The sequence below is a fragment of the Sus scrofa genome, chromosome 3 (genome assembly GCF_000003025.6).
Source record: "Sus scrofa isolate TJ Tabasco breed Duroc chromosome 3, Sscrofa11.1, whole genome shotgun sequence".
Classification (NCBI taxonomy): Eukaryota; Metazoa; Chordata; class Mammalia; order Artiodactyla; family Suidae; genus Sus; species Sus scrofa.
Genome location: NC_010445.4, coordinates 93,006,923 through 93,032,842, shown reverse-complemented (window position 1 = coordinate 93,032,842; position 25,920 = coordinate 93,006,923). Strand labels below are relative to the sequence as shown.

The following is a 25,920-nucleotide window of genomic DNA, read 5'->3' as shown; positions in this document are numbered from 1 at the left end:
ATGCAGATTCCAAGGCAGGTCCCACTCCATAGGCTTGTTAAGAGCCCAGGAATCTGCATTTTAACAAATATCCCCCGATGATTCTAATGTGAATGAACTAAAGCCCTTCCTGTAAGATACAATGTTATACTGTATTCCTGATGACCCCGCTGGTTGGAATCTGCCCAGTTACAAATATTTTGATTTGTTTTTGTTTTTGTTTTTGGCCGTGCCTGTGGCATTGTGGAAGTTTTCGGACTGGGGATCAAATCCGTACCACGGTTGTGACCTGTGCCAGAGCTGCGACAATGCCAGATCCTTAACCTGCTGTGCCACAAGGGAACTTACTCAAATATTTTTATTTATTTATTTGCTTTTTCAGGGCCGCACCCACAGCATATGGAGGTTCCCAGGCTAGGGAGCTATAGAGCTATCAGAGCTATAGCCACTGGCCTACTGGCCTACACACAGCCATAGCAATGCCAGATCCGAGCCATGTCTGTGACCTGCACCACAGCTCATGGAACCGCCGGATCCTTAACCCACTCAGTGAGGCCAGGGATCAAACCTGCAACCTCATGGTTCCTAGTCAGGCTCATTTCCCCTGGGCCACGACAGGAACTCCTACATTCTTTTTTTTTTTTTAGTATATGTTCTGGCAGAAGCGAGCACATACATTGTTTTAAAAAATTTTTTTTTTTTTTTGTCTTTTCTGCCATTTCTTGGGCCGCTCCCGTGGCATGTGGAGGTTCCCAGGCTAGGGGTCTAATCGGAGCTGTAGCCACCGGCCTATGCCAGAGCCACAGCAACGTGGGATCCGAGCCGCGTCTGCAACCTACACCACAGCTCACGGCAACGCTGGGTCGTTAACCCACTGAGCAAGGCCAGGAACCGAACCCGCAACCTCATGGTTCCTAGTCGGATTCTTTAACCAATGCGCCACAACGGGAACTCCTAAAAAAATTTTTTTTTCAGTTTTATTGAGGTACAGTTGACATATAAAACCGTAAGATATTTAAAATGTACATCACGATGACTTACTGGTTTAAATTTCAAGTGACCTACAACTCTTACTGTGGATATTGCAGCTGTCACCTTAACAATTATCACCTCCCCACACCTAAAGTGTAGCAGCCAGACCCCTTGGAAAACTGACCCACCCGAGGGTTGGGCTCCATTAGCTTAGGCCAATCAGGATAATTCAGTGCCTTACTATGATTGGCTCAAGTGTGGATAGACCTAAGCCAATCAGTGCAAGGCATTTCCATGGCTCCACAGATTGGCTCAGGAATGGGCACGTGACCCCATTCAGGCTTATCAGATGAGAGAAGAGTTCCTCTGATAGTTTCTGGGTTAAATCCTTCTCACTTTTAAGAGAGAACTGCCCTGGGTGGGGAGGGGGCAGGAGATGGCCTCAGGAGGGGTTGGTAGCCTTCTGTGGCCATGAGGAGCCAGCCTTTGATGAAGCTGACACTGCAGAAGACTGAGTCAAAGTATCCTGAAAGAAATGAGTTCTTGATGACCCTAACGAACTGTCCAAACTGGCTGAACTGCCTGACGTACACTAGGACTTGAGTTGCCTGAGCCCATAAATCTCTTTTCCTGCTTAAGCCTTCTGCGACATGCAACCAAACACACTCCAACTGATGCCAATGCTTAGGGGCCTGGTTAAACATCCCAGGGTCAAGGAAGTAGTACCAGACTTGAACTCAAAGCTTTGATTTCTGTTGTAGTGACTGAAGCAAGTTACTATCACTAACTCCTAAGGCCTTGGTTTCTTTATCTAGAAAACATCAACCACCAGATGTGAACCCTCGATGTAAACTGTAATACAACCTGCCAACATGTGTTCCTCAAGATGAGACAGTAAGTACGCTTAATGGGAGGTGGGGAGAATTCCAAAATTAGAAAAAGAAATTAAAGTGAAACAATTTATTTACTGCAGGACTTTTCAGCGTTTACTATGCTTGTGTGATTTATGAATCCAAGGGTGTTATGCTAACACTATCCAGTGGTCCCCAAACTAATTTGACCATAGAATATATTTAGTCATCTCAGATGACTGGAGTATTTCAAAGAGTAATTTTGGGGAAATGCTGTACTCTATTCTCATGGAGAATTAAGAATGAGACATTTAGAAATATTTGTGAAGATTTCCCACATTTTAAAAAAAGTCCCTGGGACACTGCAACGCCTAGAAAAGTGCCTGATATGTAGAACATACTGGGCCAGGTTGGCTGAATGAATGGAGAGACTGTCACTCTACTTTTTTGGAGAAGTGCTTCTGTTTTGTTTTTGTTTTTGTCTTTTTTGCCATTTCTTGGGCTTCTCCCTTGGCATAAGGAGGTTCCCAGGCTAGGGGTCCATTTGGAACTACAGCTGCCTGCCTAAGCCACAGCCACAGCAACGCGGGATCCAAGCCGCATCTGCGAACTACACGCCACAGCCACAGCAACGCCGGATCCTCAACTCAATGGGCGAGACCAGAGATCGAACCTGCAACCTCATGGTTCCTTTGTTAACCACTGAGCCACGACAGGAACTCCAGTGCTTCTTGAACTTGATTATCTAGGACCCACCGGGGGACCTTTTTCGATCTAGGGCTGAGGCTCAAAATTCTACATTTCTAACCTGGTCCTAGGTGAGGCCACTGCAGCTGGTCAGTGAACCTTTGAGTACCAAGCACAGATGACTTATAGCATTAATTACTTTTTTGGGTCTGTCTCCACAATGAGATTGGGAACCCTTTGTGATTAGGGACCAAATCACATTGGCTCTTTGGAACTAGGCTGCTGAGGTTTGAATCCTAGCTCCACTGCTCCCTAGTTATGTGTCCTGGAGCAAATTAATTTAACTTTTTGTCTCAATTTTTTCATCTGGAAAGTGGAGATAATAATATACCCTCCTCAATAATTTTTTTCCTTTTTTTTTTTTTTTTTTTTTTTTTCCCCGGGTTGCACCTGCAGCATGTGGAAGTTCCCAGGCTAGGGGCCTAATCGGAGCTACAGCTGCTGGCCTATGCCACAGCCACAGCAACACGGGATCCAAGGCACATCTGCGACCTCCACCACACACAGCTCATGGCAACACTGGATCCTTAACCCACTGAGCGAGGCCAGGGATCAAACTTGCATCCTCAGGGATACTAGTTGGGTTGTTAACCCGCTGAGCCATGATGGGAACTGTTTTTCTTCAATAATTTTTGCATTAAATTGAGTCAATACATGCAAAACACTTAGAACACTGCCTAGCACGTTAATAAGCCCTTAATAGTAGCTTATTATTATTCTTTCTATTCTCTACAGTGAACAAAAGAATCATGTATACAGTAGGCAAGGACTGTTATGTATTGACTGAATAACTGAAAGTAAACATTTCAAGAGCTTCTCAAGGGTGAGAGTTAAATATCAGAGAGGGTGAGAAAGCTGAGTGGGGACAGTGGAGAGAGGATGGGAAAGGACCCACTAGGATTCATCAGATAAAATACAGGACTCCAGATACATGTAAATTTCAGATAAATCATTTTTAATGTAAGTACATCCTCAAAATTGCATGGGACAGACTTACACTAAAAAATGATCTGTTGTTTTTCTGAAGGTCATATTTAATTGGGAGTCTTGTATTTTTCATTGTTGAGTCTGGAAACCCCTCCATGGCCCCACCTATCTGCCTGGCACACTCCTCTGGGAACCCTCTCGCAACATCCCTGTCTCCAGTGATCCTTCCTGACTGGCTGGAGGAGGGATGAACAGGCTCCCTTTAATCATCAAGGAGACTAAAGGTCACACGAGGCTGGGCCTTGCCCAGGGCCAGACCAGCAGCCAGGCCTGCCAGTGCCTCGCCCTCCACAAACGGGAACAGAGGGTGACATGGGCTGGGCTGTGGAGTAGAAGGCAGGGCTGCCATCAGGCTAGTCTGTGGCTGGAGCCAAGACACTGACCCTTGGGGCAAAGGAGGGCGGCTCCTGGCCTTCTGGACACTGGAGAGGTGACTTCCCTGGGACACGTGCCCCAGGCCTGGTACCTCAAGGCTGCCCATGTCATTCTTCCGCAAGTTCTTCTCCTGAGGAGGATAACTCACCTTTTGGGAAGGTTGAGGATGAAAGAAAGGCTGGAAGATGTTATTAGAGCACTTAGTGGGGAATGGAAAAGCAGAGGGATAAAAACAGCTGATAGGTGTTGAGCCCTCACTGTTGCCGGGCACTGTGCCAAAGCTTCCTGTGTATCAGCGCCTTCCATCCTCACAACGCTGTGAGGCCCTGGGTGTCATTCAATCTAAGTCACCGCTTTTTTCTCAAATTTTAACATCCCTGCAATCAAGATGCATCTTACGATCAATGACGGCATAGTTTGTGTGGCAGCATTCTAAATTCTTTTTTTTTTTAATGGCCGCACCTGTGGCCTATGAACACTCCCAGGCCAGAGATTGAATCCGAGCAGTAGCTGCAACCTATGATGCAGCGGCAGCAATGCCGGATCCTTTAACCCACTGCATTGGGCTGGGGCTTGAACCTGTGCCTTCTCAGTGATCTGAGCTACTGCAGTGAGATTCTTAACCCTCTGTTGTCACAGCAGGAACTCCAGCATTCTAAATTCTTAATAGTATGCATACATGGTGCATTTATATATTTTTGAAATTATTTTTATTTCATTTTATTGGAGTATAGTTAACATCAATGTCATATTAGTTTTAGACATAATGGTGCATTTATACTTGATGGTGTCTTATTAGATTTGATGAACTACAGTGGGAATTATTATCATCCCCATTTGTGAAATGAGTAAATTGAATCACACTTAACAGATAAAGACACTTGGGTTAAATAACTTGCCCAGATCACAGAGCAAGCAAGTGGCAGAGCCTGGGTTTGAAACAAGACGAAGGAGTTTGCCATATGATAAGGGAGAAAGTCAAATGCACAAGCATTCAGAAGAGACTTAGGTTGCTTTTGGTTGGAGCAGCTGTTCTTAACTCTGGCTACATAATGGAATCCACAGACCAGCTTAGGTCAGAAGCAGAGCTGACGTCCTCCTGGTGAAGTGACTGGGAGAGTCTTACGGAGAAAGAGGTATTGTGTTCGATCTTGAAGGGTGGCTGGGATTTTGGAAAGAAGTAGAGGCCTGGGTGTGAGAAAGGTGTGCCCTGCTGGGAGAGTGCTGTGCACAGGGCCAGGGGAAGGCGCTGGCTCCCGCCTGGCTGGTTCCCATGTGTGCTTGGTCTCTGGCCCACAGACCGTGTTCAGTAACTCTTGCCGATGGACTGGGTGAAGCCGTGGCATGCGGAGGAGGACGAGGCTGGAAGAACCTCCTATCCACCTTATACTGAGGCTGAACGTGACAGAGCTCTGCAGGAGTGAGGGTGTTACCTGGTGCCTCTAGAGGCTTCTCCGGCATCCGGGCCTGGCATCCAGCAACATGCCCGGCCTTGTAAAAACATACAAGCTCTGCAAACATCAAGCTGCAGAAGAGAAACTCTGTGAGTCTCCCTGCAGACTTGGGAAGGGCCAACATCAGCTTTCTTGGAGGGCTGAGAGCAGGGGCTGGGGCATCAGGCGCTGGCGCCTCCACCTGCTAACGGGGCCCCGTGGACACAGTACATCTCCCTCTAAAAATGGCCAGATGACTGCCTACTGCGTGAGGTTGTTGTGAGGAGTAAATGAGGAGGTGGTTCCCTCGTGCCTCCCACGGCGCCTGGAACATGGCAGGTGCTCAAGAAGCGTGAGCTTAACTGGGAAACAGCCGGGGCGAGGCCCGCCCTTCCGTCACAGCTGAAGAGCCTCAGGTGAAGCAGGGAAGGCGGGGAGCACCAGTAGGGATTTCGGCGGCAAGGAAAAGCCCCAGGACACACACCCAAGACAAGGCCACCTGTTGTCCCTTCACCTCGCCAGGCCTCCGGGTCCTCAGCAGTCCCCGGTGAGTGGCAGTATCCCCTCTGGGCTGGCTTCAGGCTCCGGCCCCTGCACTGAGGACGGGAGTCTGGAAAAGTGGGGCTGCGGTGGGAAAGCTGAGGCTGTGGGCTGCTGTGTTCGCTGGAGGATTTGTCTAAACTATAAACCAGATGGGCTGCTTCCTAGGGGCTGTGGCGCTGGGTCCCTTCCCGCTATAGCTGAGAGCGGGGGCTGGGCTCGGGCTAGATGCTTCCTTACTCAGGACAAAGGCAACACAGAAAAACACAAGTCACAGGAAGAAAGCAGGCCCTCCCACTCTCGCGTTGCATCTGCTTGTTCTTTGGGGGGCCTCTGGGGTGACCTTTGTTTGCTGAGAGCCAGGGGTGGGGGTGGATGGCTGAGAGGGCAGGGCGGCTAGGAAAAGAAGGCTGAACCCTGCAGGCTGGGAGTTTGTAACATTAGAAAAGTTTCCGTAATCTAGGCGAAATGGGCAAGTGACCCTGAGAATCGGCTTTGAACCTCAGGCGCTGTTCTCCTTGCTGGTGGGGGCCGAGTGAACCTGCCCCTGCCCCCTGCGCTTCATCTGTGGGATTCAGGTTTTCTCTATTCACCAGAAATCATTCAGCCAAATGAGTTATTAAAAGCCAGTTAACTACTCCTGCCTCCGGGAAGCTCCTGCTTAACAACCTCTCCCGGGGAGCAGCTGTCAAGCTCTGGCCCTTGTGGGGCTGGCGGGAAGATGACTCATTTACATAGAGCGTGTCCTCCATCCTGCTCCCCCCCATCTGTCCCTGTCTCCCCGATGACTAATCCTTTCCAGAGATGAGATCACCGCCCCTCCTGCCCACCATGAAAAGAGCAGAGCCTGAGCCTCAGCCCGGAATTTTGGAGAAGGCGGACTCCAAGGCCAGGAAGGCAGGGACAGTCCCAGATGGGACAAAAGTCTGGCCAACAGGAGCCCTGTGTTGGGGCAATGAGAGGAAGACTGCCCAGCCCTGTCCTTGCTCCTCCCACCTCTGGGTCCTCACTCAGGGCTGTGCTGAGGCACAGGCCACCTCTCAGAAGGGCAAACAGGGGTTCCTATTGTAGCTCAGTGGTAATGAACCTGACTATGATCCATGAGGACGCAGGTTCGATCCCTGGCCTTGCTCAGTGGGCTAAGGATATGGCGCTGTTCTAAGCTGTGATGCGGATCACAGACGTGGCTCAAATCTAGTGTGGCTGTGGCATAGGCTGATGGCTACAGCTCTGATTCGACCCCTAGCCTGGGAACTTCCATATGCTGCAGGTGTACCCCCCCATCCCGACCAAAACATAGAAGGGCAGATAGACCTGCTGTGGGGAGAAGGTAGGTCCAGCCACCCCTGCCTGGAAGTGTCACTACAATGTCAACTGAATCACACTTCACCTCAAATCCTAGATCGTAGAGGAGCAGATTACTTAAAGGGAAGCTGTGGAGGTTCCCATAGAGCAAAGTCTCCTGCTCTCACGTGCACACAGTGCACAGCTCCAACTCCTCTTAGTCAATTCTGTTTTATTCACCTGGAGAATCACGCCCGCATTCCCTTCCACGGAGTACGAGGCACATTTGAAGGAGAGTCTCTGTGCCCAGGCTAAGGGGAGATGCAGGGCAGGGGGCTGGAGTCTGAGAGGCTCATGCTGGGGCGCTGCTCCTCTGGGCTCTGGGTCCATTCCACTGACTTGTCCCCAGTGCCCGGCCACGTTCCTGCACCTCTTCTCACAGATGGCAGCTGGCAGGCTGCTCTAGAGGAGAAATCAAGCCAAGAAACCCTGAAGAAAACAAACCATGCTATAAGCTGCAGCCAGGGGAGCACTGCAGAGGGTCCCTGGGGACCCGTGTGTGCCCGGCTACCCACTGTCATGGCCCCTCCCCCGATAGGCTAGTAAACAAGCATGGTGGTCCTGTTAGGGCCTGGCTAGGTCAGGAGGGCCTGGACTTGGGGCCCTGGTCAGAGGATAATGGATGAGGGGTACCCCTTCTCCAAACGGGGTGGGGGCTGCTTCCTACTGTGCATTCTGCTCTCAGCGCCCTGCAGTCAGGGAGCTTGATGACTGGCTCACAGGAAGCGAGGTATGGAGGGGCCGGAAGTAGCCCTGCTCCCTGCCCCACGCACTCTGCTGGTGCTTTCGTGGAGGTGTCTCCAGGCAGCTCCTGGAGGCTGGGGCAGTGTGTGCCTTCTGGTCATTATTCAGGTATTGAAACCAAGGCTCAGAGAAGTGCAATAATGAGTGAAAGAATGCCACGAGCACTCAGGCCCCAAGCCCCACATTCACGGCTCTTTCCATTCTACCTCTTCAAGTCTGACTCAGTCTTGGGTTCAGAGAATTTGATAGTGATTCTGCTCTAAAACATGCAAAGAGTCCTACCATGCAGGAGGATGTGCTGTAGCCAAAATGCCTGCCTGGGCCTATGGCATGATCTGTACCAGATCACAAGCCATAGGCAATGGTGGCTGTGGCTCAGAGGTGCTAGAGACCTTGTCCAAGGTCACAGAAAATGGTACCATCAGGATTCCAACTCAGCTTGGCCAACTCCACATCCCACATTCCTTCCACCTGGCCTTGAACCCCTCACCCACCTGTACAGAGAGACCCCAGTAGCCTGGTTTTCTGGAAACATTCCTTCTGGTCCATTCTGCACATACAAGTGATCCCAGATCACCAGCACCCAAGCACAGCTCTGCTGGATCAGTCCCCTGCGGAATATAAGTTCCCAAGTGATAAGAAGATCCAGAACTTCTTAGACTGGGATTCAAGGCCCCGACCTACTTTTCTAGCATCGTCTCTTCTCTTTGAACCTTCTTCAGGGCTACGGTCCCCTTGCTGATCCCCACACATACACATATTCATCCGCTAGGTCATTACTGAAAGCCTACCTATGTCAGGCACTGGGGGGGGGGGGGGGAGGTGAGCAGGAGGGGCCACATCCCAGCCTGAAAGAAACTAGTACCCAGCAAGCATTCCATGAACATCCCCTCCCCCATGCCTCAGCAGCGCCCTTCCCCACCTCTCAAGGTCAGCACCAACTCCTTCCTTTTCTGTTCACCTACCTGTCACCTGGCAGCCCCTTCAGCTCATCAGGACTTAATTAATATGCTGCTCATAATGACCCCTGTACTATTGATTGGTCCCAGAATATTATTTAACCCTGCATGTTTCTGCATTGCCCAGCCAGGGAGGACATGGCCCATGTTTCCTCTTATGTTTTATAATTCAGGGACTCAAGGAACAGCTGCTAACTTCATGGTAGAACAGGTGGTCTGTCTAGTGACCCCTAGCAGGTTCCCTGCCAGAAACGTGGTTTCCATCGTAGTCTTAGGTAACGCCTCTTAACAGGCTTTTGAGACCTGCTGGGTGCCAGGTGTCGGGGAGGGGAAGAACACTTGGATGCCCAATATTGCCCATACCCTGTGGCTGAAGGTCAGCAGGTACACACCTGCAGTTGGCCAGGTTGAGTCTGTTGACCTGTTGTGATAAAGGAGACGGGATACCACGGGGAAATGTTGGGCCATAGCAGTCCACAGGTATCAGAAAGGGCTCATGGAGGATTGGGGCTTGAGTTCTGTGACTTGGAGGAGGGCTTTGCTCTGGATTGGATGCGACCAAAGCAGGGAGCAGGGGGTAAGTCTAGGATTGGCTATCTTAATAAACCTTACCCAGAAGGGAGAAACGATGGAGCAAGGCCAAAGGTGTGATACGTAAAGAAGCTGTGGCCGCCCATGTTAACCAGATGGGGGTGTTTTGTCATTTCTGTGGTTTGAATGATGTTCTTACTTGGTCTGTGTTCAGACATGATTACTGGTGAATGGTCTGGTTTTTATCTCACTTCACCTTGGTCACAAGGTGGCCTTGTCTAATACAGAGGTCCTGGGATGTTGCTTATGTTCAAGGTCAGAACCCTCCCCCCACGCTCCCCCCAGCTCAACCATGCCACCCAACCAGGTGTGCCAGGCCAGCTCCTGGCTCTCAGATGTCGCTTTTGTCTTTCTCATTAACCATCCCACACGGAACATTCTGTAATATGCTATTCACGATTTAAGAAAAATCCTTCAAAGCCTTCCCATTTCTTTGGACGGATATATATCTGAATGTGTATATACACGTATTTAATTCCATAGGCAGAGCATGCTTCTAGGTTGTGAAAATATGGGTGATGTTTATTTCCATTTTCTTCTGTATGCTTTTATAAATATTTCACATTTCCTGTGGTATAAATGGGATCATTACTACTTTTGAAACCATAACTTTTCTCCCCATAAGCATTGTTATTTTAAAAAAAATTATACTTAAAAATAAGATAGGACCCCTGTTCTCCAGAGAATGACCATGACAGCCTGTGAAAATGACAGCAGGGGAGACAGCGTGGGATGTCAGGAAACAAGAGGAGAGGTCTGGGTGGGCTTCCTAGAGGACGTGTCGCTGGCTGTCATAAAGATGCCTTACTCAAGCAAGGTGGAGGCCGTGGGAGAGGGGAGTCTTGGAGGTCCAGGCTGGAACACTGGGTTCAAGGGTCACAGGGATGAGACTTCTCAGGAAGCAGGTACAGTATGAGAATGGGAGTTCTGGGGAACCCCAGCATTTAAAGGCCAAAGGAGGAGCCTGTGAAGGAGGCTTTCATTCACTCAACCACTATTTACCGAGGGTGCACTCTCTTCCCGGCCATTGGGATTCATGAGTGATCGAGGCAGGGTTCCTTGGCCTCACGAGGCTTACATTTCAGCACGGGAGATGGACAGTAAACTGCAAACATAATACGCCAGTAAACTACGTGGTATATTAGAGAGTGGTAAGTGTTATGGAAAGAAGCAGCAGCAGCAAGAATTGGCTGAGGGGATGGGAGAGCCTCCGGGAGGGAGGAGGCAGGTGGCAGTGCCAAGTGGGGTGAGTCAGGGAAGGCCTCGTTAAGGAAGTGACATCCTGCGCGCGTAAGAGTGTTCCAGGCCAGTCGATGGCCAGAGCAAAGGCCCTGAGGCAGGAAGCTGGAGGCAGAGAAGAAAAGAGGGAAAATAAAGGAAACACCGGACAAAGAGATTAGCTAGGAAGTCTCTCATGGACACTTTCAGGGCAAAGTTTAAGTTACGCAAATGCCCCAGAATATGAAACCAAAAAACCCATCTATCGCTCTCTTTGCTTTTAACATGAGGGATAAACAAATGAGTGGTTTTGTAAAAGGAGGAAGAAATAATAACAATAAATATTCAAGTAGCTTTCAAGGGGAGCCGAGATGCTGAATATAACTGTCCTTTTTCCCTCCATGAGCAGACTCTCATGCCATTTAGAAGCTATTAAGATGATAAGAAGAACCATCAACATTTTAAATATCTCTGGATAGCGTACAGCGCAAACTTTTATGTCGTATCTCATGTGGTCGTCACCATAACCCAGGAAAGAGAATGCCACAATTGTCCCATTTGAGAGATAAGGAAATTGAATCCATGGGAAATAATGTGACATAAATGGCATCTGACTCTCTCAGAGTCTGTGTGCATCTCTTTGCTCAAACTCATTTCTCAAGAATCTTTCAATTATTACAAGGGAAATATTTGAAAGCATACCGGTTTGTATTTTGTGTACAGTGTTAATATGCTCTCCATCAGTGCTCAACTACTAAAAAAATTTACATGATGGTAAGAAAAGAAAAGGCCAGTTTCGGAGTTCCCGTCATGGCTCAGTGGTTAACAAATCTGACTAGGAACCATGAGATTGCGGGCTTGATCCCTGGCCTCACTCAGTGGGTTAAGGAGCTGGCGTTGCTGTGAGCTGTGGCGTAGCTCGCAGACACGGCACGAATCTGGCATTGCTGTGGCTGTGGCGTAGCTGGTGGCTACAGCTCCAATTAGACCCCTAGCCTGGCAACCTCCATATGCCGTGAGTGCGGCCCTAGAAAAGAAAAAAAAAGAAAGAAAGAAAGAAAGAAAGAAAAGGCCATTCTCTCTGGCTTCTGTGTTGATGATGTCTGAAGCAGTGGGTCAGGGAGTCCCACGCAGAGGCTGCAGCCTTGAAGAGGTGGAGTTGCTCAGAGCAGGGCAGGAGCTGGAAGGGGACTAAGGAAGAGAGACCAAAGAGTGTGCACAGACACAGGAGAAAATGGTCCCTGAAGCTAGAGGAAAAAGCAGGAATGAGGGGGTGAGGGGTCAGAAATTTCTAGAAGGATCCAGTAAGATGGAAACCTAACAGTTCCTCTGGGACTTGGCAGCTGAGAGGAAGTTGGCCGCAGGCCTGAAGGGAGGGAGCACAGCCTGTGGATGCCAGACTGCAGGGGGCTGGAGAGAGTGCAGAAAGGGGATGAAAGGGACCCCAGGGGCAGGGTGGCAGGGGGACAGGTGAAACAGTTTTTGAAGTAGTTTAGGGGGAAGCTGGGATGCCCACACCTGGGAAGGCCAGGGCCAAGCCAGGCACTTCTCTTACTTTACCCTCAGGGGGTATTATGGACTGAATGTTTGTGTCCCTCTGAAATTCCCTGGGTGAAATCCTGTCTCAATGCAATGGTACCAGGAGGCGGGGCATTTGAGAGGTAGTCAGATGAAGATGGAGCTCTCAGGAATGGGATTAGTGCCTCATAAAAGGGACCCAAAGAGCTCTCTTTCTCTCTACCGTGTGAGGACAAAGCCACCTGTTAACCAGGAAGCAGGCCCTCACCAGACCTCGAATCTGCCAGAGCCTTGATCTTGGACTTCCCAGCCTCCAGAACTATGAGAAATAAATGCCTTGGGTTCCCATTGTGGTGCAGTGGAAACAAATCCGACTGGGAACCATGAGGTTGCGGGTTCGATCCCTGGCCTCACTCAGTGGGTTAAGGAGCTGGCGTTGCTGTGAGCTGTGGTGTAGGTGGCAGATTCGGCTCGGATCTGGCATTGCTGTGGCTCTGGCATAGGCTGGCGGCTACAGCTCCGATTCAACCCCAAGCCTGGGAACCTCCATATGCTGCGGGTGCAGCCCTAAAAAGACAAAAAGACAAAAAAAGGAAACAAAGAAAGAAATGCCCGAACCACTTAGTCCATGGCATATTTGTTATAGCAGCCTGAACAGACTAAGACAGGGAGGTTGGGTAAATTACCGGACTGTCAGAGGACAGTGGTTAAAACCCCCAGGCATCAGAGATGTGGGTTGTATGCAGAGCCCCCCACTCACTCGGATCTACCTGCTGTGCGTCCGTGTCCTCGTCTATCAAATGGAGACAGAACTGCCTCACAGGGCGGCAGCAAAGATTGCACGGGATAGCTTCTGTACTCAGCAGAGTGCTTGGCACAGAGTGAACACTCAGTTAAAATGCTCATTACTGGAGTTCCCATCGTGGCTCAGTAGTTAGTGAATCCGACTAGGAACCATGAAGTTGTGGGTTCGATCCCTGGCCTTGCTCAGTGGGTTAAGGATCTGGCATTGCCGTGAGCTGTGGTGTAGGTTGCAGACGTGGCTCAGATCCCGCGTTGCTGTGGCTCTGGTGTAGGCCGGCAGCTACAGCTCCAATTCGACCCCTAGCCTGGGAACCTCCATATGCCTGGGAGCGGCCCAAGAAATGGCAAAAAGACCAAAAAAAAAAAGCTCATTACTAAGGTTACGTACCCCACAAAGGGCAGGGAAGGCAGAAGGCTTAGCTGGGCTGACCTCTTTCTTGGAGAAAATACAAACCACGGACCTAAAATCTTACAACTGGGTGTCGAGTGTTAGATCTTGCTTTAAGGCCTTCACTTCTTTGGTCCATTTGGGCTGCGGTGACACAACACCACAGAGTAGGTAGCTTAGAAACAACAGACATTTCTGGCAGTTCTGGAGGTTGGAACCCCAAGATCGAATCTCCGGCAGATTCAGCATCTGGTGAGAGCTCTCTTCCTAGCTTATTGACAGCACATTTTTGCTGAGTCCACCCATGGTGGAAGAAGCAAGGGCACCCGCTCAGGCTTCTTCTTGTTCTTCTTGTGTTTTTTTTTTTTTTTTTTTTTCTTTTCTTTTTAGGGCTGTACCCAAGGCATATGGAAGTTCCCAGGCTAAGGGTTAAATCAGACCTGTAGCCACCACCTTCTGCCACAGCTACAACAACAACAGATCCAAGTCACATCTGTGACCCATGCCACAGCTCAGGGCAGCACCAGATCCATAACCCACTGAGCGAGGTCAAGGACTGAACCCGCATCCTCATGGTTATTAGTCTGCTTCATTACGCTGAGCCATAAAGGGAATGCCTCAGGTTTCTTTTATAAGAGCGCTAATCCCATTCATAAGGGCCCCTCATGACCTAATCATTTCCCAAAGGGGCCACCTCCTAATAACACCACCTTGGGGGTTAAGTTTCCACCTATGAATCTGGCGGGGGGTGGGGGCAGGGGCGGGGGCACGGGGACACCAACATTGAGACCATAGCACTCCCTCACACCCATACGTGCCCGGTCTCTCATTTTTATAACAACATAAAGTACCTACTGGATGCCAGCTGTGAGGTGTGTTTGCATTTCCAGTGGGCTTAGTGTCTGGCCTGGAAAGCGGGAGAGCACAGGCTCACCCCACTGGATTTGAACCAGAGACCCTATGTATGCCGTGAGTCTCCTCTTACAGGACTTCCAAGTGCCATCTCTATACTAAGTTAGGTCATCAGAAAATAGCAACCACGGACCATATCATCCTGCTCCCCACAGAAATGCCTTACTGTGATTTGATGCTTTACTTCATGCCTTTAGGAAGGGCTGGTAGAAATATCCATTTGAACACCCTGTCTGTATATTTTGCAAAAATCAAAGGAAAAATATCATTGCCTGTGTCCCTTATTTAAAGACTCATGAGATTGGTTTCTCCTTGAATTCAGGATCCAAAGTGCACATCTCCCAGGGGTCCTCTCTCACTTGCTCCTTTAGAGAGAACCTGAGCGCTCAGGTTTCCTGCTTGCTAGAAGCTCAGATCCGTGCAGGGATCTCTTGCTGCAGGACTCTGTCTAGCACCGAGTACATTTCTCATCAATTCTTAATTATTTTCAGCTCACTTCCTCCTTCCCTCACCCTCTTCCTCCTGTCTACAAAATCTCCTGAGCACCTGCTATGTGCAGCTGTCATGGTAGGATACAGTCCTGCCCCCTTAGAGCTTACAGTTCAGCTTGTTCTAGCTTTATCCCCTACACTGGCTCACATCCTTTGTAGAAGGGAGTCGGTTTTAGCACATAGAATAAGACACAGCATTTTCCAGAAATCTCCAAATCCCAGGAGTCCACCAAAGACATGGAGTCTCCTTCTCCAAGGTGGTCTTTAAAATAGAGGCCATCACCTTTATCACCCAGGAGGGTCCTGGCAGATGTTTCGGTCTGAAGGCAGGGGAATGGCCTTAATGACCTCTTGGCTCCCCAAAATTCATATGTTGAAGCCCTAAGCCTCCAGTATCTCAGGATGTGACTATGTTTGTCGGGGCCATTAGGGAGGTGATTAAGGTAAAATGAGGTCATATAAGCAGGCCTTCATCCAGTATGACCAGCATCCTTCTAAGAGACTAGGACAGACACGGACCCAGGGAAGACCATATGAGGACACAGTGAAAAGGCAGCCACCTGCATGCCAAGAGAGAGGTCTCCAAAGTAGCCAACCCTGCTAATGACCTTGAACTTTGGGACTCAGGCCTCCAGAATTGTGAGGAAAGTAATTTCTGCTGTTTCAGCCACCCAGCCTGTGATACTTTGTTTTCGGGAGCCCGAGCCAGCTGACACAGCCCAGGCTTGCTGAGCTGCAGAAGCCCTGCATTGCTGCACCCTTGCTTGTTCTGTTTTCTGCAGCAGCGGAGGCTGCAGGGAGCTCAGAGGCAAAGCTTAGTTTCTGAGCCCTGATCAGGAGGAGGCTGTGTTTATATTTATCCTGCTAACTGCAGGGGACTGTTTCTACCCAGAGCAGTAACCTCCCCGGGGAGATGGGGGCAGCCAAGGAAACAGCTGCCTGTATCAGGCTGGCTGGGTTCCTTCAGCAGGACCCACGCTCTCAGGCGGTGCCGCTCAGGTGCCTCCTCCCTTCAGGCTCTCTCTGATGCTCGGCTCTCCTAACCCCCACACCAGGCTTGGGCTACGGGCCAGAGTCTAGTCTGGTGCACAAGTGGATTGTGAGCAGGCTGACGGCTTCTCCCAAGCTCCCTGGAACGTGCCCAGACCAAGGACTTTGTAAATGAGTCACGATGCTAATTTCACTTAGAATCTCCTGATCTGTAGTCGGATGGTTTATCCATTGTGCCACTGGCCCCTCCCATCTCACTTAGATTGAATATAATACCAGGTATTTATTAGGTGTTCAATAAACAGGATAAAAAGGGATGGGTTGGGGGAAATTTAAAAAATTAGTCTAAGTTTGTACCTTCCTAAACTGTAAGTACTCTGCTACCTGGAGTACTGAGGGGAAGGTCTCCTGGAAGTGGGTCCCAGCAACCCTGGGCTGTCTTGGGGTCCTGCAGCCAAGCTGGGCTTTCAGGAGCCTATAGGAAATTTCAGCTGGCCCCTGGCCACACTGCATAGGTTCCTGTGTTAACAGAGAAGTTACTGCTGGACTGGGACCCCTGAAGTCCCTCAGGGATAGCGGGATGCAAGAACACCAAAGCCGGGGGGAGGTGCCCAGGCTGCTGCGGAGAGCCTGAGCCTGCAGGAAGCCAAGACAAGACCCGGAGGAGCTTATGGGGTTTCAGCACTGGCTATGGAAATGCTACTCCTGGTGGGTAAATACGTGTGTCTGTCTACGTGTGTAGACGACCAGCGAATGCGTGCTCTTTAAGGGAATCATTTGAGGTGGGAACTTTGACTGTAGCAGGAGTGTCCATGGAACTGTGAAAAAATGATCAGCCAGGTCTTATATAGCAGACCCCCTCACCACCACAAATAGCTACAACCCACCCAGCAGCACAGGTGACAACCACCTTTACCTTTCTTTCCCTTTCTTCCTCCCTTGCCTTCCTTTCCTTTTTCTTAAAGCTCAGGTCACTGCACTGTGTCACTTTCCTCACAAGGGGTTTTGAGGTCATTTCACACACAGTTTATATATACCTTTCTCCCAACCATCAATGGGGCGGGGGCTCTTATCCTGTTTTAAGGTGCACAATCTGAGGCTCAGAATGGCACGGTCTAAGGCAAGGAAGTGGTGGAAGTGGTTTCAGAATTCAGGTCAGTGTCTCCGTGGTGGCTGGCCCTCCCCTTGCAGGTCTGTGACAACATCCAGGGCTTTCAGAGTAGAACCCCTGGGAAGCTCCACTGTCCCACTGGTGCTCCTCCCCCCTTGCTGGACAGACACCCCAGAAGGCATCGGGGTGTAGTCTCCCAGTGGGCGCCCTGTTGGCTCTTTGGAAGAGAGGATGCTCAGGAGGCCCTAGACACTGCCCCCGCCCGGGCTGGTCTTCTGGGAGCTGGGGTGGGGGATGGCTCGTCCCCACCCCTCCCCCTGCCACCGGGATTCTGGAGACCGGAGATGGATGTTCAACATTTTAAAGTCTCTATTTCCCATCCCTCTGCCAAGGAGTGAGGCATCCACTCGCGTCAAGTCTCACAGCTACTCTGCCACCAAGGGGAGGGAGATTCTCTTCACTGAGGAGCTAGGAGGGTGCCCCATCACTGCTCCTGGGAGCAGGGTCCCCAGACGTGGCGCTGAGTCCCCAGGGCTTGCCCTCCTTCAGCTCTTGGTGGCAGCAAATGGCCAAGTGACATTCTCGACACCACCAATTTCACCTCTTTCAGGTGACTCCACTGTCTCAGAGGATCCAGACCTTGACCCTGACACTGGACACACAGACATGCCCACACCCCCTCTTTGCTGCCCCCATCCCACCACCTCCCCTTCAGCACACACGTGGTGTCTCAGGGATCCGAAGGAATTCTCATCCTGTCAGTTCTTAGCGTAGCCTCAGCCTATCCCTCAAGGCCTTGTAGCTTAGAGAATCCCTGCCTCTCTGCGTGGGGGCCTGTGCCACATCGGCTCCCAATGACCGGGCTTGCTTACTGAAAACAGCACCTGGGAAAGCCTTTCTGTTTCAAACCCTACCTTCCCAGGCGCTCGGGATGGCTAGCTAGCACCATTGTTCTCTGTGTTCTTACTAAAACACATCACTCCTGTGTACTTTCCTGCCTGAGTAACTCATAGATTGCAAAAACTATAATTTCCTGGGATCTGTTTTAAATGCCCTTTGCTGGCAGCCGTGGGCTCAGCATGAGTTCTCTGTAATTTTCCAGCCTCCTAAATGGCTCCCCTGTAGCTAACACGTACCACGCACTAAACATAACCCACCCTCTTTCCACCCCCCCAGACAACCCAATTACTCACAGAGTCTTTGGCACCATCCTGGGGGTCCCGGGGTGGGGAGGATACAGTCATGCTGCTGACAAACTATAGTGCATCCTGGCCAAGGAGTACTATGTATCCAACAACAGGGGCGTGTGTAAAGCTTATTTCTACCTTACATAACAGTAGAGAGAAAGCAAGACCCTAGATTCTTGTCCAGAACAAAAAGACTTGTGGTGGGTCTATTTCACTAGTGGCAATGTGGGGAATTGTTTTCCTTTTCACTTCTTTGTGCCTCTTTTTCAAGTGTTCTAATGAGAAGATAGATTTTCATCAATCGCAGACAACTCATTTTTGTCTTTTTTTTTTTGGTCTTTTTGCCTTTTCTAGGGCCACTCCCACGGCATATAGAGGTTCCCAGGCTAGGGGTCTAATTGGAGCTGTAGCTACCTGCCTACACCACAGCCACAGCAACGCGGGATCCGAGCCGCGTCTGCAACCTACACCACAGCTCACGGCAACGCCGGATCCTTAACCCACTGAGCAAGGCCAGGGATCGAACCCACAACCTCATGGTTCCTAGTCGGATTCGTTAACCACTGCGCCACGACGGGAACTCCATGTTATTATTTTTTAAAGGTGGGATCTGACAGCATGGTGGCCATGCCAAGGCACACGTGTGAGAAGACTGCGAGGGGTCAGAACTGGGTAAACAGATGATGAAGCCAAAGTGAAGAAGGGGGCTTGGTGAAGCCTGCATTATAGGGTGGGCTCTGCAGAGGAAGTGGCTCTCGAACGTCACGTGGATTGGGGGACGTGCAGGAGGGTGGACAGGAGAGGGTGTTATGGGCAGATGTAATGCTGTAATGAGGACAGGAGGCATGCGATACCTGGTTTTGTTTGGCTAGAGCTGAGGGTGCAGCAAGGGCAATGGTAACTCCTCTTGGAGAGGCTGGGGCCAGTTTGCTGCACCCTGAAACTGTAAAGGAGTTCTCCTGGAAGAAACCAGGGAGGCTGCCACCCAAGGGGAGGCCCTTCCAGAGGCCTGAATACAAGTTTATGTCTTTCCCCAGTGCAGTCATTTGTTTATTTATTTCATTAGTTCGTTTCCTTAGGGCCACACCTGCGTCATGTGGAGGTTTCCAGGCTAGGGCTCGAACTGGAGCTGTAGCCACCCGCCTCTGCCCCAGCCACATCTGCAGCCTACACCACAGCTCACAGCAACACCAGATCCTTAACCCACTGCGTGAGGCCAGGGATCGAACTGGTGTCCTCAAGGATACTAGTCAGGTTCGTTACCCACTGAGCCAAGATGGGTACTTCTCAGTCATTTAGTAAGTATCTTTTACGTCTCTAAATTCCTCATCATCAACTTTGCCCCCAGGGGTAGGGTGGGAGGTGGGTGGGATGGCAGAGGCGGCAGGACCCCCTGGGTTAGAATCTTAGTTCCATTGCTCATTCGCTCTTTGGTCTGAGAAAACTACTGAACTTCTTTCTGCTTGGATTTCCTCATCTGCAAAGTGAGCGCATGAATGGTACCTACTTCCGCAGGAGGTGATGGGGATTACAGGAGATGACAAAGTGTGAAAAGCTCTTAGCATGGGGCTTGGAAAGGGTGACCACTGGTGCTCACTGTCAGAGAACAAGACACAGAGTTTCTAAAGATAGGACAGAAGGAAGAATGGAGAAGAGGAAGGTGGAAGAATGACTAAAAGCCCAGGTTGAATTTCAGTAAGCTTCTTTTGCTTCCTTCGGGGAAATAATTCGCTCGAGAGGCCAGCTGGCAGTACCTATGAACCCTCTTGGGGGGGAATCTGCCCCACATTAATCTCCCAGAGAAAGAGAACATGGACCCACAGTGAACAGCTGCAAAGGAAACAGCCCCTCCCGGATTCAAAACCTTCCAATGGCCTCCCAGGACCGAGAGTCCTGGGTTCCGTCTTGCACTTGGACTCCTATGACTCTGCAATGATTGCAAAGGCATCTGAATTGATTTGTTCAGTGAGTATTGTCCTCAGCTGTCATAACTTTCTCCTACGTGCCTGTGCTATTGGTTTCCAAACATGTAAATGGTTTCATGATAAGGAAAAAACGCATTTTGTTCACAACTGCGAGTTCCCATCGTGGCTCAGAGGAAATGAACCTGACTAGCACCCATGAGGACACAGGCTTGATCCCTGGCCTCACTCAGTGGGTTAAGGATCTGGCGTTGCCATGATCTGTGGTATAGGTCGCAGACGCAGCTCGGATCCTGTGTTGCTGTGGTGTAGACGAGTAGCTACAGCTCTGATTTGACCTCTAGCCTGGGAACTTCCATATGCCGTGGGTGTGGCCCTAAAGAGACAAAAAAAAAGGAGGGGGGTTCTGACTTAGTTTGGAGGACTCTGTGTGTCAATATGTATTTTTCCTATAAATGAATGGATACTGGAATTATATGTGACTTCTGTCTGCTGGGTTCTGTAAAAATCTCTCTCGCTGTTAACGTGATCCTCACATTTAAAAACGCTGGGAGACTACTGATTTAAACAATCCTCTAATCACGTGATCTTATCCGCTCTCCCTCCTAAGAATCGATCATAATGATGGCAGAGGGATGCAAAGGACCAAACGCTGAGGATGGGGAGGGTGATTTCCAGGGGATGAGGAATTTGCGCAGACCTTGGGAAGGTGGACGGCAGGGGAAAGAGTGGTGACTGGTGAAGATGGATGCAGCTCAGAGAGGGAGGGATGGGAGACAAACTGCCCCAAAGAGCCCAGCAGAGACGTGGGTCTGGGCAACACCACCCAGATGATGGCTGGCTGCTAACTGCCTCGCCTAAAGAGAAGTTTGAGTCCACAAGCCCCACCTGTGCACAGTGAGCTTCTGGCCTGAGTTTCAATTCTGATTCTTTTTTTTTTTTTTTAATTTTTTTTTTTTTTTCCTTTTTTGGCCATCCCACGGCAGATGGAGTTCCCAGGGCCAGGAATTATATCCAAGCTGCAGTTGCAACCTATGCTGCAACCCACTGTGCCAGGCCAGGGATCGAACCTGCATCCCAGTGCTCTCCAGGGATGCTGCCGATCCCAGGGCACCACAGCAAGAACTCCCAAGTCTGATTCTTAAATGTGAGTGGACTGCCATGGCTCAGATGTCTGAGGAAAGCCTGAGCTTTCTCCCGCCAGCTCAGTTTTCCCCCAGCTCATCCCTTCTTCATTTGCAAGACCACTAAGTCTTCATCCATAGATCACTCCTCTTCCAGGTCCCGCAAGTACACCCTAGGACTCCGTGCTTGCAACCTGGACTATATGTTGGAATTACCCAAGGAGTTTAACAAAATACAAAAACCTAAGCCTCACCTCCAGAGACTATGATGCAGTTGGACTGGCAGGAGGTGGCGTGGTATAGGGCAGGGGAGAAAACCTGGGCGCCCCAGGTAATTTTAACATGCGGCCAGGGTTGAGAACACTATCCTAGCTGATGTCTGGTAGGCCTTTAACTAACACTTAGAGAGTGGCTCTCATCCTTGCCTGTACATTAGAATCATCTAGAGAACTTTTAAAAATATCAACTCCTGGAGTTCCTGTTGTGGTACAGCAAACAAATCTGACTAGGAACTATGAGATTGTGGGTTTGATCCCTGTCCTCGCTCAGTGGGTTATGGATCTGGCATTCCTGTGAGCTGTGGTGTAGGTTGCAGACTCAGCTCAGATCTGATGTTGCCGTGGCTGTGGTATAGGCCAGCAGCTATAGCTCTGATTTGACCCCTAGCCCAGGAACCTCCTGGGCTGTGAGTGCGGCCCTAAAACAAAACAAAACAAAACAAAAAATAAAATCCCAGGCCTGATCCTCCAAGATTCAGATACAATTAGCCTAAGGTCAATTAGCCTTGATTTTTTTTTTTTTAAGTTTCTTAAGTGATTTTAATATCATTGGGGCCAGGGTTAAGAACAAGTAGTCCATAGACTCACAAATCCTTAATTTGCATATCAGCCCCAACTGCCTATCTGACATCCAGTCTGAAGCCTAAAAGTAATCTCCAATATTTTTACAGCCTAGCTCTCAGTTTTTATCTCCCTCCCAATTACCCCCCTTTGGTTCTAATGCTTTTCTTATCTTGGTAAACTGGCAAGTCCATCCTGCCAGTTGCTAAGGTCAAAAATCTTAGGAGTCCTTTTTTGATTCTTTTCTTTATCTCATATTCTAAATCTGATCCATTAGCAAATCCTGCCACTCTACCTTCAACATAGATCCAGAATCTAACCACTTTTTGCTTCAGACCATAAGGGAAGAGCTGGACCCAGACTTCTTTCCCAACATAAATGGCTAGGAAACTAGACCCAACTTATAAAATAATTATTTTCTGACACTGGAAAATAGGTACAGGATTATGGGCCCTGGAGAGCCCTTGTTTTCCACCTGGAGGCAATTTTCAGGCAGCAGTAGAGGGACTGGGGCTCCGGAACCCAGCAGTACCACTGGATTAAGGAAACAGGGACTGAAATTCCAGGAGGACAAGTCAGTAACCCATAACAGGCAGAGCTGGAGGGTAGTGTACTGAAGATGAAGGAACTACTAGGAGAAAGAGCCCTAGAATCTGTGTAGGGGTTCCCCTGAATCTTTGGCTGAATAACAGTCTGTGCAGGTGTAGGGTGAAACTCCTCAAGACCAAGAGGGAAAAAAAAAAAAAAAACCCAAAAAAAAAACTTGTAGAAAAGAACAGTTGCCAAAGCCCTGTAAGCCAAGCAATTCCCAGAGCTCTCAGAGCCAGGAATCACCTAAGCCCCCACCAGCCAGGGTGGGGTGGTTTTAGTGAATATACAAGGCATTCAGTAGAGCCCCAGAATGGTGATGTCCTAATACTGTGGCTAATAGTCCCAGGGAAAAGGCTCTTTTAGATCTGACTTTAAAAAGCTTAAAAACAAGCCTGGAAAAGATCAAACTTATCTATCAGTAGCTTAACTGTCTGCCCTAACAGAGTCCAACCCTATTTAAGCACTGAAAATGTAAAATATAATGTTCTGGTCTCTAGTGAAAAAAGTTATCACACATGCAAAGAAGAAGGAACATGCAATCCATAAACAGGAGGAAAGTCCTGTTTCAAGGACTTTCAAAAGAAACAGACCCAGGAATGGCAGGGATTAGGGAATTATAGTAAAGACAGTTAAACAGCTGTTATAAATATAGTAAGAGTGCTCAAGGATTTGAAGGAAAAGATGGATGTATTGAGAAAAATGGAAAGATTAAAAAAGAATTAAGTGGAAGGTCTAGAGAGAAAGAATATTTGAAATGAAAATTTCACCAGATAGAATGAACAGTAGATTAGATGCTACAAAAAAATAAAATAAAATAAAAATATTGAACCTGAAGACATAGCAATAAGAACTTTCCAAAATGAAGCACAGCGAGGGAGAAAAAAGACTGAAGAATAAAAAAGCAAAATAAAAGCCTGTTACCTGGGAAACAGTATCAGGTTGTCTAATTGGAGTCCAAAAAGATGACGGAGATAAAGACTAGTTGAAGAAATAGCGGCCAAAATTTTTTCAAAGTTAATAAAATTTATAAACATGCAGATACAAAAAATTCAATAAGCCCCAAGTAGTATAAACACACACAAAAAACTATACTGAGGCACATCAGACTCAATTGCTGAACGTCAGGGGTGAAGAGAAAATCTTAAAAGCAGCCAGAGAGGGGAGTTCCCTGGGTGGTCTAGTGGTTAGGACTTGGTGTTTTCATCACTGCAACAGAGTGTTCAATCCCTGGTCTGGGAAATGAGATCCCACATCAAGTCACTGCACACCGTGGCCAAAAAAATTTTTTTAAAAATTTAAAAGCCAGAGGAAAAAAGGCACATTACTTACTCATAAAGAATGATAAAAATCCTAAGACTTCTTGTCAGGAACTATGCAAACCAGGGATCAATCTTTAAACTGCTGAAATTTAAAAAAAAACAAAAAACATCCCTTCAACCTAGATTTCTATACCCAGTGAATATATCTTTTCTGAAAGATACTCTAAAAGATTTAATCACTTTTCCCTGGCACTGGCCATCATGCTCTTGTCTAAGTCACAATCATATCTCACCTGGAATATTTCAAAAGCCTCTTACTGGTTCCCACGCTTCTACATTTGCTTCCCTATACATTTAAGTTCATCTCACTCCTCTTCTCCAACCCTCCACTGGCCCCCATTTCATGCAGAGGAAAATCTGAAAGTCTTAACCATGGCCCACAGACCCTATTTGATCTAGTCCTTGGCTACTGTTCTGACTTCACATTCTAACACTCTCCCATTTGACCCTCCATCAAACACTATTCCAGCCACACTGACCTCCTTGCTGCTCCTCCAACAAACCATGCAAGCTCCTACTTAGTGACCTTGACTCTTCCTCCTGGTAACCACATAGCTTGCTCCTTTGCTTCACACGATGTCTTTGCTAAGGGTCATCAGAGACCATTTCAGATTACCCTATAAAAGAAAAGCACTACCACTTCCATCACTCTCCACTCTGTTATCTTTTTCTTTTTGTAGCATTTTTTGTCACTATCTCACACTCACTTATTTGTGGATTGACTGCCTCCCCCAACTTCAATGTTAGCTGCATATAGTGGTACTTTGTCAACTTGTTCACTGTGGTAGGTAGAGTGTGAAATCAGTCACACACACACACTGCATCCATACCTCAAGTTTGTTCTGGACTCCTTGATGCATAAACACATTTTGGTGCCAGTTTTAGGGAAGGCAAGCTGTTGGCTGAAGATTTAGCTCTAACCACAGGCTGCCCTGTTCATAGCTCAATGGGGCTGGGAGGAGCTCTAAATGACATGTGTGTCACTACAGTGGCACCACTCTGGGGTTGGAAATCCTGGAAAAATTACAAGAAAGAACAGCCAGGGGCTTTGAAGATGCTGGCTCATTTGATTACATTGTGCAGAGAATTGGGTCCCCCTCCTGCAGGGTCTGCATCAGCTCTTTTCTCTCTGCTCAGTCCTGGGGAGAGGGGAGGGTTAGGAACTGGGAATTAATTAATCAGAGTACTCAGCTCTGAGTCCAAAGCTTGGGTGCCCTTCTGCCATAAACAGCTATAAAAGAAGAAGACATTTTATGGAAAAGACATTTTAAAAAGATATAAACCAAGGATTTAGAAGAAAGTGAAGGTGACGCTAGGGACAAAGATGCCATAAAGCAAGGTCATTGCTACACACATACCTCTGTTGCACTCAGGCCATCCTCTCCCAGTGCCTTTGTCACCTGCAGGGCATAGGAGGCTGCCCTCAGCAACCTCTGGGCAGGGAGGGGAGGGCTGCCTTGTTGAACCCAGCTTTGGAGGAGGAGCCTTCTCCTCCAGCCTCAGCCTGACTTCACTCCCCACATCCTGTGTGGCTGCAGCATCCTCAAGTCCTTTCCTCCCATTATTAGATGAACACATAGACCTCTGGATGTATCATAGAGATTCCCAGGCCCACGGTCAGCCGCTTTCCCTGGATCTTCTTGTGTGATCTTGAAGTCAAGAAATGGGAGAGGAACAGAGATTGAGACCCAAGATTACCAGAGATCTACTGAGTCATGTTGAGTGCCTGCCACTAGATCCTGCCATGTGGCTCCTGAAATCATCTCTCATGCTTCCTCTTCTAGGGATCCCTGACCCCTAACCCTAGCCCCCTCCGCCCAGATCACTCTGCACACAAATAGGCAGCATCCTGGGCTGCCACATAGACAAATGAACAAACATTATTGACCCTTCGCCTCTGACTTGGGCTCCTCCCCACGACCCCATAAGGCAGACATCATTGTGAGAAAGATTTGTACACAGCTGCTAAGTCAAACGTGCCAAA

General features: G+C 48.9%; 1 protein-coding gene and 1 long non-coding RNA gene across 2 annotated transcripts in view; one reads left to right on the top strand and one right to left on the bottom strand.

Annotated features, from left to right (window-relative positions):
* KCNK12 (potassium two pore domain channel subfamily K member 12) overlaps positions 1–25,920 on the bottom strand; it is a 54,861-nt gene that overhangs the window by 12,147 nt on the left and 16,794 nt on the right. The window lies entirely within an intron of this gene.
* The window catches only part of LOC110260017, a 34,707-nt gene continuing 13,269 nt past the window's right edge, over positions 4,483–25,920 (top strand). Inside the window, exon 1 of the long non-coding RNA XR_002342723.1 lies at positions 4,483–5,891. This is a non-coding gene — a long non-coding RNA (uncharacterized LOC110260017). The remainder of the gene's footprint in view (positions 5,892–25,920) is intronic.